Source organism: Orcinus orca, chromosome 7 (genome assembly GCF_937001465.1).
Source record: "Orcinus orca chromosome 7, mOrcOrc1.1, whole genome shotgun sequence".
Classification (NCBI taxonomy): Eukaryota; Metazoa; Chordata; class Mammalia; order Artiodactyla; family Delphinidae; genus Orcinus; species Orcinus orca.
This window is the reverse complement of record NC_064565.1, coordinates 71,537,889-71,550,912: the sequence shown is the minus strand read 5'-3', so window position 1 is coordinate 71,550,912 and position 13,024 is coordinate 71,537,889. Positions and strand designations below refer to the sequence as shown.

Here is a 13,024-nt window from a genome sequence, read left to right as displayed (position 1 = left end):
TAACTGTTTCAATTTTGAAAATAAATTTAACAATTTGTTTGATTGAGGTTACCTCCTTAACCTTCTACTTAAGGAAGTAACAGAGATGAAAGAATACTAACTTCTGTTTGTGTCTCAAAGCCTGTGATTCCACTTCCAAATATGTCTACATGGCATGAAAATTCAATCATTTTTTAAAATTTTATTCTTTGCCAAAGATTTTTGGATCGTAGTCAGAATTTGTCAAAAAATGTTTTAATGTTTTGGAAAACTGTTTTGAATAAAATCTATTGATTGAACCAGCTTGGTCATTTTAACAAATATAATCAAATCTAGTCTAATTATTTTGATGAATAAGATCACAGTGACAGTCATATTGAAAAAAACTGATTTTACTATTGCTTAATCAAATAAAGTTATTCATTCATATTATTACTAGAGGTCCTTGTTCTCAAAAGGAACCCAAGTGCTCTAACATAAATAATGTTTTCCTTTTTCAAAGGATTTAATGGAAGTACCAAATTAAGGCAGTTGTTTTTAAGGAAGGAAGCTAACATATGAAGATAAGCTATACCATATCTATCTGGAGTGGCATAATTGACATCTAAAAGCTGTGATCCTACAACCACCTTTATTAGGAATCCTTCCTACTTTGTGATATTCCCCTACCACCAGAGGGGCTAAGGGAGAACGTGTCTCTCTGTGTTCCTAATAAGATAAAAGTAAGTTGCAAATAGATTTCAGTATTTATAGTTCAGAAGTGTTCTTATTCGTAAAAATTCTCAACTTCCATCCAAGGCTGACAAGAGTGCTGATAATACATAAATATTGTTTAGCATTGCTTTAATAAAGAAATAAAGACACAGACAATTTGATTTGTCTTTGCCAAAGTTTCTTTTTCCAGTGTTTTAAAAAAAATGTATAATTTACTCCAGGGAGAAGTGGCAGCCTTACTTTTGGTAGACCCAGCATAAACACAAACATGAAAATAAGCAAACAATTCAACATTTTTCTGTTAACGTTGCTCCACATTTAAAGAAAGGTGTTTGAAGTCCATGTATAGTAGAATATTTAGCGAAACATTAATGGAATCACATACATGAGAACACCTCACAGAGTGCCTGGTTTAATTAGTGAACCAACCAGTTAAATTTGATTTAACTTCTCAAATATTTTTCCCCCAGTCAGTATCATCAGCGAAATCTAAAACAAGAAAAGAGAGGCAGACTTAAATTTAGAGTTGAAAAGCTAAATGTAATGCTCCTTGCATAAAATATGATAAATAGAGAAAATGATAATACACATCAGGAATTAACACTTAAGAGTCTAAGTGTCCCATTTTTGTCACAATTTATAAATAGCTTCTTAAAATAAGGGTTTAAAAGAAAAAAAATTATCAGGGCATCTGGTATTTTCATGTTTCTCATCAGAGTTTCAGAGAGGTTGAAAGAGGCCCAGGACATTTTATTTTTGAGATTCCCAATATATTTTAAATGATGAAATAGCAAAATGAGTTTGCCAAAATTGAGTAAGACTTTAAATTATCACAGTTAGCCAACTGATATTTTAACACATTAAAAATATGTTCACTTCATGAATAATCCTAGTTGGAGATTAATATCTAAAATCTCAGATATTCATGACAGTGAGACCCAGGGCCCTTCATATGGCAGGTCCCTGTTTCACAAAATTTCCAGATAATAGAGATCACCCTATAAATAACAGACTGATATTTTCTTTAATTTTAATTACTAAAAGAGGAACCTTAAAGATTGTATTTTTTTCCTAAAAGACTAACTTAATGTTATAAAACGTCAAAAAAACCATTAAGCATTACTATTTACCTTTTTTTTTTTTTTTTTTTTGTGGTATGTGGACCTCTCACTGCTGTGGCCTCTCCCACCGCGGAGCGCGCAGGCCCAGCGACCATGGCTCATGGGCCCAGCCGCTCCGCGGCATGTGGGATCCTCCCAGACCGGGGCAAAAACCCGTGTCCCCTGCATCGGCAGGCAGACTCTCAACCACTGTGCCACCAGGGAAGCCCTATTTACCATTTTTAATGACAGCATATGACCATATGTTCATTAAACATGAATGAAATAATTCTGTCCCTTTAGAATATGATCCTATCTATCTCATAATAAGTCAGACATTCAATATTTATTCAGTGCCTGTCATTTGTCAAGCACTATTACAGGCTCTGAAGAAACGTCAATGAAGAGATTACACACAAAATAATGCCTGTTCTATGGAGCAGTCAAGGCAGGGGTGAAAAGAAGAATAGACAAAGTCATAATGATTTCTTTTATTGAAATTAAAAAATTAACAAAGTAATATATGCTCTGTATGTGTATGTAATAGATCTGTATATTTATAGCCTTTTTTCTCTGTGTGTATATATATATATATATATATATCTTTCTTTCTATGTGTAAATATATAATCATATATATATATATCATGTATATAATCTTACTGTGAAAGTTAGATGTAGAGGAATGAAGAAAATAAAAATATTTCTGTTCTCTAGATTGGCAGAACAACCCATTTTAATCCTTTTTTGGAATAATTCTTCTTTGTTTTTTCATGACTCTAGGAGGTTTACGGGATATATAGAAAATGGGAAGAGTCTTTAAATGTCTACATGCCCACTGTTTAACACACTTATTGTTGTGCAGGTCTGCATGATCTTTTAAATATTTTACCATATGTCATGAAATATTTTTCAAACATTATTTACACTACTTACATGGTATTTCTTATTTATCTACCATTTTTTCAACTGTTTCTTTTGTGTTGAATATTAGTTACTCCCAATTTTTTAAATGTTACAAATGATGCCATAAAGGAATCATCCATTAATTCTTGTGTTCAGTGTTAAATCTAAGACCTCTTTTCTAGTTAGTTATGACATCAATGGATTTCCCCTAATAACACAGAGCATGAAATATGTTATAGTTATAACTGGTCTTATTCTTGCTTGGTCCTTCTTACCAAAGGAGTAGACTGTGTAAACCATACAGACACTTCAACTTCACAGAAGCCATGAAGTCTCCATAACCTCAGAGCCTGTGCATTGTTGATATACTGAGTCACTCTTCTGCTGCGAATATCATAGTACTACTAACTCTTTCCCCTTATACACACTGAAGCAGCAAAGTCATTCCACTCATAATAAGTTTGCCTATAATACTACTCTGAACCATAGATAATTTATGAATTGATTCTGCTGCTATCTTGAATAAATTCTTAGACTCACACATTAGCAATCCATGTCTATTGCTTTGGAATTAGTATGTTTTACTTCTGAAGCACAATCATCTCTCTAACAGTTACAGATACTCCTCTTTTCATAATTCAAATAACCCTGGTCACTGTATACACCCACCTCTTCTCATTTTATCATATTTATAAGGATAAAATTTAAAACTAGATTATCCGTGATCCTAATATCATAAATGTTATGTAAACAAAAGAGTTAAGTTGTAGCAGGATGAACTAAGACTTCCAGTATAATGTTGAGTAGGAATGGTGAGATAGGACATCCTTGCCTTCTTCATGTTCTTAGCAGGAAAACATCTAGTTTGTCATCATTAAGTATGATGTTAGCTATAGGTTTTTTGTGGATATTCTTTATTAAATTGTTGAAGTTAACTCTAGTTTGCTGAGAGTATCCGGAATCGATGCTGGATTTTGTCAAATGCATTTTATGCATCTATTGATTTTTTCATATAAGTTTTTTTCTTCTTTAACCTCTTGATCTAATGGATTACATTAATTTGTTTTTGAAAGTTGAAACAGCCTTCCACACCTGGATCATGGTATATGATTCCACACCACTAAGTCCTGGTATATAATTCTCCTTATAAATTGTTGGATTTGACTTGGTAAAATTTGGTTGAGGATTTGCACTTATGGTTGTACTTTTCCTTTCTTGTAACATAATGTCTTTCTGTCCTTTTTATATTAGGGTAATGCTGGCCTAATACAATGAGTTAGGAAGTGTTCCTTCTACTTCTGTTATCTGAAAGAGACTGTAGAAAAATGGTACAATTTCCTCTTTAAATATTTGATAAAATTTACTAGTGAACTCATCTGGGCCTGGAGCTTTCTGTTTTGGAAGGTTATTAATTAATGATTCAATGTTTTTAATAGATATAGGCCTATTCATAATGTCTATTTTTTCTTTTGTAAAATTTGGTGAATTTGGTAGATTCTATTTGTTCAAGGAATTTTAATTTAATTACATTAATTTAACATTTAATCTGTGTTTAACATTTAATCTGTGTTACCAAATTTATGGACATAGGATTGTTTATAATATCCTTTTTAGTATCTATATGATCAGTTATGATGGCCCCTCTTTCATTTCTAATATTAGTTATTTTTGCCTGCCTTATCCCTTTTTATTTTTGATAGCCTCATTAGAGGTTTCTCAATTTTTTTGATCATTTAAAAGAACAAGCTTTTGGTTTCATTTATTTTTTCTATGGATTTCCTGTTTTAAATTTTACTGATTTCTGCTCTAATTATTATTATCTTTTCTTTTGTCTACTTTGGATTCAATTTGCTTTTCTAGTTTTTTAAGGAGAAAGCTTAGATTATTGATTACAGGTCTCTCTTTCCTAACATACACAATAGATGCTATAAATTTTCGTCCAATCACTTGCTTTACCTGCATCCCACATATTTTCACCAGTGGTATTTTTATTATCATCTAGTTCAAAATATGTTTAAATTTTTTCTTGAGACTTATTATTTGACCTATGTGTTAGTTAGGAGTTTGTTGTTTAATCTCAAAGTATATTGAGATAATCCAGCTCTCTTTCTGCTATTGATTTGAGTTAATTTCATTGTGGTCTAAGAGGACACTGTGTATGAATTATATTGTTATTCCTGTTAAGGTGTGTTTTGTAGCCCAGAATGTTGTGTATCTTGTCATTATGGGTTGAATTGTGTATTCCTAAATTTCATGTTAAAGTCCTCACCACAGTACTAAGTAATGTTACCTCATTTGGAAATAGGGTTGTTGTAGATATAATTAATTAAGCTTAGAGGAGGTTATTTGGGTGACTTCTGATACAATATGAAAAAGGGGAAATTTAGAGACAGACATAGACATGGGAGTCTTTTTGGAAAACTGACCTCTTTTTATTATGTAATGTTTTTTCTTATCCTTCATTATTTCCCTTGTTCTGAAATCAGCTTTGTATGAAATTAATATAGCATGGTATATCTTTCTCCACCCCTTTACTTTTAATTTAGCTGTGTCTTTATATGCCAAGAGAGTTTCTTGTAGACAGTATAGTATTGGGTCTTATTTTTTATAATTTACTCTGAGAATCTCTTTCTTTTAATTGTTGTATTTCAATCATTGATGTTTAAAGTGATCATTGATATAATATCTACCATATTTGTAATTGTTTTCTATCCATTGCCTTTGTTCTTTATTTCATTTTTGTTTGTTTTTGTTTTGTTTTTCACTTGTTTTCTGCCTTCTCTGGTTTTAATGGAGTATTATACATAAAATCATCTTCTCTCTTAGTATAGCAATAGTTTTACATATGCATATACAGATACATACACACATATACACACAAAGAAACACATCAGGCCTGTGATACATTTTGAGTTAATTTTTGTGTAATTTAAGAGGTAAATCTAGATTCATGTTTTGCACAAGGAAGTCTAATTGCTTTAGCCCTATTTGTTGAAAATACTATCCCTCCTCCATTAAATTGCCTTCGTGCCTTTGTTAAAAATCACTTGACTATATTGGTGTGAGTCTATTTCAAGCCCCTCTATTCTATTCCCTTGATTTATGTGCCTATTATTTTGCTAATATTGAACTCTCTTTATTACTGTAGCTTTATAGTAATTCTAGAAAGTGGGTATTATGAGTCTCTGAACTTTTTTCTTCTCCAGTATTGTTTTGCTATTTTAGTTCTTTTGTTTTTTCATAAATTTTAGAATCAGCTTGTCAACATCTACAAAATAGCTAGTTGGGATTTTGACTAGTATTGTGTTGAATCTATTGTGCAGGTTGGGAAGAATTGACATTTTAATAATATTGAGTCTTCCAATTCGTAACAGAATATATTCCCCGTTTATTTTGTTTTTCTGTGATCTCTTTCATCACTGTTTTGCAGTTTTTTACATATAGATCCAATACATATTTTAGTAAATTTATATCTAAGTATTTCATTTCTCCAACTGCTTCTTGATGAAGGTGCAAAAATAATTCAGTGGAGGAAGAATAACCTTTTCAACAAATGGTGCTGGAGTAATTGAACATTCATTGGCTAAAAAGTGATCCTCAATCTAAACCTAACATCTTACACAAAAACTAGCTCAAATGGATCACAGACTTAACTGAAAAGTGTAAAACTACAAAACTTTTAGAGGCAACAAGGGATAGAACCTTTAGAATTTACACCTAGGCAAGGAATTCTTAGGCTTAACACAAAAAATATGGCCCATAAAAGACTAAAATTGTTAAGTTGGACTTCATCAACATTAGAAACATTTGCTCTATGAATGACCCTCTTAAAAGGATGAACAAACAAGCTATATATTGGGAGAATATATTTGCAAATCATATATCCAAGAAAGGACTAGCATGTAGCCTATATACTCAAGCAATCCAACTGGGCAAATGTAATATTGTGATTTATAAGAAATATATATTTGGTCATTCAGATGACCAAAATATATTTCTCATATATATTTGGTCTTTGTCTATGGTTGCTGGCTTACAACTCCCCAAATGTTTAGAATTTCCTAAGTTTAGAATTTCCTGAGTGGTAAGAGTATAATGGGAGCATCAGTTGTAATAATATTTGGATTTCCTGTCTTCAGTTCCTGAAGTTGCTTTGGAGCCATAAAAGTGAAATAAGTATTTTGTCATTCATAACAAGCCCCTTTCCACAACTAGGTTTATGTTAAAGAGGTGACTTTTGGAAAGCACCTAAAGATGGAGGCTGGTTGCCAGGGTAACCAACCATGAGTAGAGGGGTGGAACTTTCAGTTCCACCCTGTGATATCTGGGGTGGGTAGAGGAGCTGGAGGTTGCATCAGTCACCAATGGGCAATGTTTTGATCAATTGTGACTATGTAATAAAATCTCCATAAAACCCTAAAAGGACAGGGTTCGGAGAGCTTCCTGGTTGGCGAACACCTGGAGGTGCTGGGAAAGGGGCATACTCAGCATGAAATCTCTGCACCCTTTCCCCATACCTTGCTCTATGCATCTCTTCTATCTGGCTATTGCTGAGTTATGTCCTTTGATAGTAAACTGGTAATCTAGTAAGTAAAATGTTTCCCCGAGTTCTGTGAGCTGCTCTAGCAAATTAATCAAACACAAAGAGGGAGTCATTGGAATCTATGATCTATGGCCAGCTGGGTAGAATCACAGATGACTACTGACCTGGGCTTGTAATTGATGCATCTGAAGTGGGGAGGGGCAGTCATGTGGGCCTAAGCCCTTAGCCTGTGGGATCTGATGCTATCTCCTGGTATATAGTGTTAGAATTGCTTTCCATGCTGGTATCTGAGAATTGCTTCGTTCTGTGGGAATTCCCCCCGCATGCCTGCCACTTCAAAATTGTATGATCAGTACAGTTTTAACAAAAGACATGAATATAATCTTCACTGAAGAGGATATGTCAATGGCAAATAAGCACATGAAAAGATATTCAACAGCACAGCTATTAGGGAAACACAATTAAAACTGATGAGATTCAGCCATAAAAAGAAACAAAATTGAGTTATTTGTAGTGAGGTGGATGGACCTAGAGTCTGTCATACAGATTGAAGTAAGTCAGAAAGAAAAACAAATATCGTATGCTAACCCATATGTATGGAATTTTTAAAAAAAAAAAAAGGTCACAAAGAACCTAGGGGCAAGACAGGAATAAAGATGCAGACCTACTAGAGAATGACTCTTGAGGACATGGGGAGGGGGAAGGGTAAGCTGGGACAAAGTGAGAGAGTGGCATGGACATATATACACTACCAAATGTAAAATAGATAGCTAGTGGGAACAGGGAGATCACCTCGGTGCTTTGTGACCCCCTAGAGGGGTGGGATAGGGAGGGACATGCAAGAGGGAAGAGATATGGGGATATATGTATATGTATAGCTGATTCACTTTGTTATAAAGCAGAAACTAACACACCATTGTAAAGCAATTATACTCCAATAAAGATGTTAAAAAATGAACTGATGAGATATTACTAAATACATGTAAAATGGTTAAAATTAAATTTTAAAAAGTATTGACAATAGCAAATAATTGTGGATTCAGAGAAAGTAGATGACTCATATACATTGCTGATGGGAATATAAAATAGTACAACTTCTCTGGAAAAGAGTTTGGCAGTTAGATTTTTTATATAACTAAACATGCCATTAGTAATTTTTTCCTGGTAATTTTCCCAGAGAGATAAAAGCATATGATTATACAAATACCTATACATGAATGTTTTAGGAGCTTTATTAATTACAGACAAAACTTGGAAATGACTCAAATGTTCTTCAGTGGTTAAACAGTTAAACTGTGTACATACATCCCATGGTATACTATTCAGTAATAAAAATGGATAGACTTGATGCACACAATAATTTTGGATAAATTGTCAGAGAATTATGCTCAGTGAAAAAAGCTAATACCCAAAATGTTATAAAATGTGTAATTCCATTTATATAATATTCTTGAAATAACAAAATCATTGAAATCTTCAGTTATGTAATCTTAGGAGAAATAGACATGTAAAAATTGGTATTCCCCTCTGACAATGGAAAAGGGAATATCAAGTGCACATGCACACACACACATCACACAGTTTCACAAATACACATACATACACATTTGTCTAGCTAACTCAGAGGCCAGTCACTCAGATATTATCCACTCAGTCACTATTGGCATTTTGGTGTATTTATAAAGTTCTTTCTTGAATTGTATATGGATAGATAGACAGATATTAAGAGAAGTTCTCTTTAGGTGATAAAATTATGGATGGCTTATTTTCACTTTTTTATTTTCGAAAAATTTCACTATGAGCTTTAGTTACACTTAAATAGATTTAAATTTATTTTTGTAAATGTTATTTTCCCTTTTATGAATGGAATGCTATACACTCAGATTGTGTCCCCCCATATTTATGTGATGTAGCCTTAACCCTCAATGTGATGGTATTTGGAGATTGGGCCTTTGGGAGATAATTAGGTTTAGATAAATTCATGAGGGTAGGACCCTCATGATGGAATTAGTGCCCTTATAAGAAGAGACACCAGAGAGCTTGATCTCTCTCTCTCTCCCCTACCAGGAGAAGGCCACCACCTACAAGCCAGTAAGAGAGTCCTCACCAGAAATCAACCATGCAAGAACCTTGTCCTTGGACTTCTAACCTCCAGAACTGTGAGAAAATTAATTTCTATTGTTAAGTCACCAAGTCTATGATCTTTTGCTATGGTAGCTGAGTTAAGACACTTCGTTTATAGTCTCTTTACCGTTAAAGCAAGAATGTTGCATTATTTAAAGTTTCATAACACATCTGAGAAATTGCTGATATCTTTTAGGGAGTACTCTATGTCTTTTAGAGAATATAAATACTAATTTTAGAAGCCATAGTAAGATATATTTTAAAAGAACAAAGCTTTTCACGAAAGTTCTATTTGCAGTTAGTTTATTCTACCATTAACTTTTTGAGTTAACTTGGATGCTTTTTTTTTTTTATTTCCCCTCATCTTTAAAATTAGAAAACTTTCTGATTATTAAGAATCACCTCACAGATAAAAGAAAACTGCTCCAATTATCTTTTGGGAATGAGTTTTCATACTACCTGCACATCAATTCTTCTCAAGAGGAGACATACCTATTTCAAGACTTCTTCTAAAATTACAATTTAAGCAGCTCTTATTTGTGTCAAAATTGTTTAGTCTGCCTGAATTGCCCCAAGAAAAAATATGCTAGAGACTTTATAAAAGGAAAACTTCTTGTTATTCAACTCATATGTTCCTCCTGAGATTTTTTTTAAACACATCTATTTTAAGAAACTGGGGGAAAATTTACATTTTATTCAGAGTTGCAAACAACAAATATAAAAAAGATTCAAATAAAGTTGCTGAAGCAGGAGTGTGTTGAATTACTCCAGTAAATTTTTCGGTGTCTATTTATACATGTTTCTAATATTTCCCTCTGAAACATTTATGAGGAAAAGAAATAGAATGTTAGAAGCAAAGCTCTAGTGGTACATTTATGCAATATGTTCCCACAGATAAACTAATGTAAGGTAAATAGGAATAGAAATATATCTAAATACTATAGACCTGCAGCTGCACTTATAGAAAATGGTTAAATAATACATTAATTAGCAAATCACTCTCATAATATATATGCATTTAAAAACTAAGTCCCAGTCCGTGGTAGATATTAATCAGTGGGGTTTTTTAAGTTTTGTAAAACATTTTATTATTACTATAGATTTTTTCACACTAAATTTTCTGATAATGGGAAGGAAAGATGCTCCAAAATATGAAAATAATAGTATTTCAATGTAACATACTATTAACAGTTGCCAAACTCCATAAACTTATACAATGTTCCTTTAAAAATCAAAATTGTTTCTTAACATTTTAAGTAAGTTGCTTACTTAAGTTACTTTCCAGTCAGTTCATTTTATTTATGATCTTAATCTGATAATCAGTAAGATTATGAGAATGACCATGTTATATATATATGTGTAACCTCATAAATATTAGTTTAATAGGCTTAGCAATAAGAATTTACTCTTCTTCAAAAATACCACAAAATTAATCTTTTCCAACATGAGCCATAATGATAAAGCTACATTTTATAGCATTACCAAATATGCCTGCCTCTGTTTACACAAGATTATTCAACTGATCTAGGTTAAGGATATATGTATAGACATGTGCTACCACTGGTATCAACTGGGCCCTTTGGGATGATGTCTGGTACTTCTGTTGGATAGCACAGGAGTGCTTGCAGACCCACTGGGGCCTGGGTTAAGGGGAATGTGTTTGGGACTTCCAGTTTCGAGTGGCGGGCCTATATTTCTGTGGTTTTCAGGAACATCTGTGTATAGTTAGTCATTGCTACTCTTCACGATCTAAGAATGGGTTACAGTAATACCCCTACCCTTCACTTTTTAATTAAATTTTTATTTTTTACGTGAATATAATTGATTTACAATGTTGTGTTAGTTATGGGTATAAGCTAAGTGATTCAGTTATACACATATCCATTCATTTTCAGGTTCTTTTTCCATATAGGTTATTACAGAATATTGAGTAGGGTTCTCTGTGCTATACAGTAGGTTCTTGTTGATTATCTATTTTCTTTTTTTTTTTTTTTTTTGCTGTACGCGGGCCTCTCACCGTTGTGGCCTCTCCCGTTGCGGAGCACAGGCTCCGGACGCGCAAGCTCAGCGGCCATGGCTCACGAGCCCAGCCGCTCCGCGGGCATGTGGGATCCTCCCAGACTGGGGCACGAACCCGCGTCCCCTGCATCAGCAGGCGGACTCCCAACCACTGCGCCACCAGGGAAACCCTGATTATCTGTTTTAAATGTGTACATGTCAATGCCAAACTCCAAGTTGATCCCTCCCACCCTCCCTTCCCACCTGGTAACCGTAAGTTAATTCTCTAAGTCTGTGAGTCTGTTTCTGTTTTTTTTTTTTTTTTTTTTTTGCAGTACACAGGCCTCTCACTGTCGTGGCTTCTCCCGTTGTGGAGCGCTCCGGACGCGCAGGCTCAGTGGCCACGGCTCAGGGGCCCAGCCGCTCCGCGGCACGTGGGATCTTCCCGGACCGGGGCACAAACCCACGTCCCCTGCATCGGCAGGTGGACTCTCAACCACTGTGCCACCAGGGAAGCCCTCTTTCTGTTTAGCAAATAAGATCATTTGTATAATTTTTTTTTGGATTTCGCATGTAAGTGATATCATTGGATATTTGTCTTTCTCTGTCTGAATTACTTCACTTAGTATGATAATCTCCAGGTCAATCCATGTTGCTGCAGATGGCATTACTTCATTCTTTTTAGTATTCCATTTTATATATATACCACATCTTCTTTATCTGTTCATCTGTTGATAGACATTAAGGTTGTTTCCGTGTCTTGGCTATTGTAAACAGTGCTTCAGTGAACATTGTGGTACATGACTCTTTTCGAATTATGGTTTTCTCTGGGTATATGCCTAAAAGTGGAATAGCTGGATCACACTGTAGTCCTATTTTTAGTTTTTTAAGGAACCTCCATACTGTTCTCCATAACTTATATTCCCACCAACAGTGTAGGAGGGTTCCTTTTTCTCCACACCCTCTCCAGCATTTATTCTTTGTAGACATTCTGATGATGGCCATTCAGACCAGTGTGAGGTGATATCTCATTGTAATTTTGATTTGCATTTCTCGGATAAGTAGTGATGTTGAGCATCTTTTCATGTGCTTTTTGGCCATCTGCATGTCTTTTTTGGAGAAATGTCTATTTAGGTCTTCTGCCCATTTTCTGATTGGGTTTTTTGGTATTTAGCTGCATGAGCTGTTTGTATAATTTGGAGATTTATCCCTTGTTGGTCACTTCGTTTGCAAATATTTTCTCCCATTCTGTGGGTTTTTTCATTTTGTTTATGGTTTCCTTTGCTGTGCAAACTTTTAAGTTTAATTAGGTCCCATTTGTTTATTTTTGTTTCTATTTTCATTACTCTAGGAGGTGGATTGAAAACGATAATGCTGCAACTTATGTCAAAGAGTGTTCTGCCTATGTTTTCCTCTAGGAGTTTTATAGTGTCCAGTCTCATATTTAGGTCTTTAATTGATTTTGAGCTTATTTTTGTGTATGGTGTTAAAGCATGTTCTAATTTCATTGTTTTGTATGCAGCTGTCCAGTTTTCCCAGCACCACTTACTAAAGAGACTATCTTTTTTCCATTGTATATTCTTGTCTCCTTTGTTGTGGACTAATTGACCATAGGTGCATGGGTTTATTTCTGGGCTTTGTATTCTGTTGCATTGATCTAT

General features: G+C 34.0%; 1 long non-coding RNA gene across 1 annotated transcript in view; it reads right to left on the bottom strand.

Moving 5' to 3' along the window:
* Positions 1–1,156: 1,156 nt before the first annotated feature.
* Positions 1,157–13,024, bottom strand: part of LOC125965053 (uncharacterized) — a 385,467-nt gene continuing 373,599 nt past the window's right edge. Inside the window, exon 4 of the long non-coding RNA XR_007478531.1 lies at positions 1,157–1,182. This is a non-coding gene — a long non-coding RNA (uncharacterized LOC125965053). The remainder of the gene's footprint in view (positions 1,183–13,024) is intronic.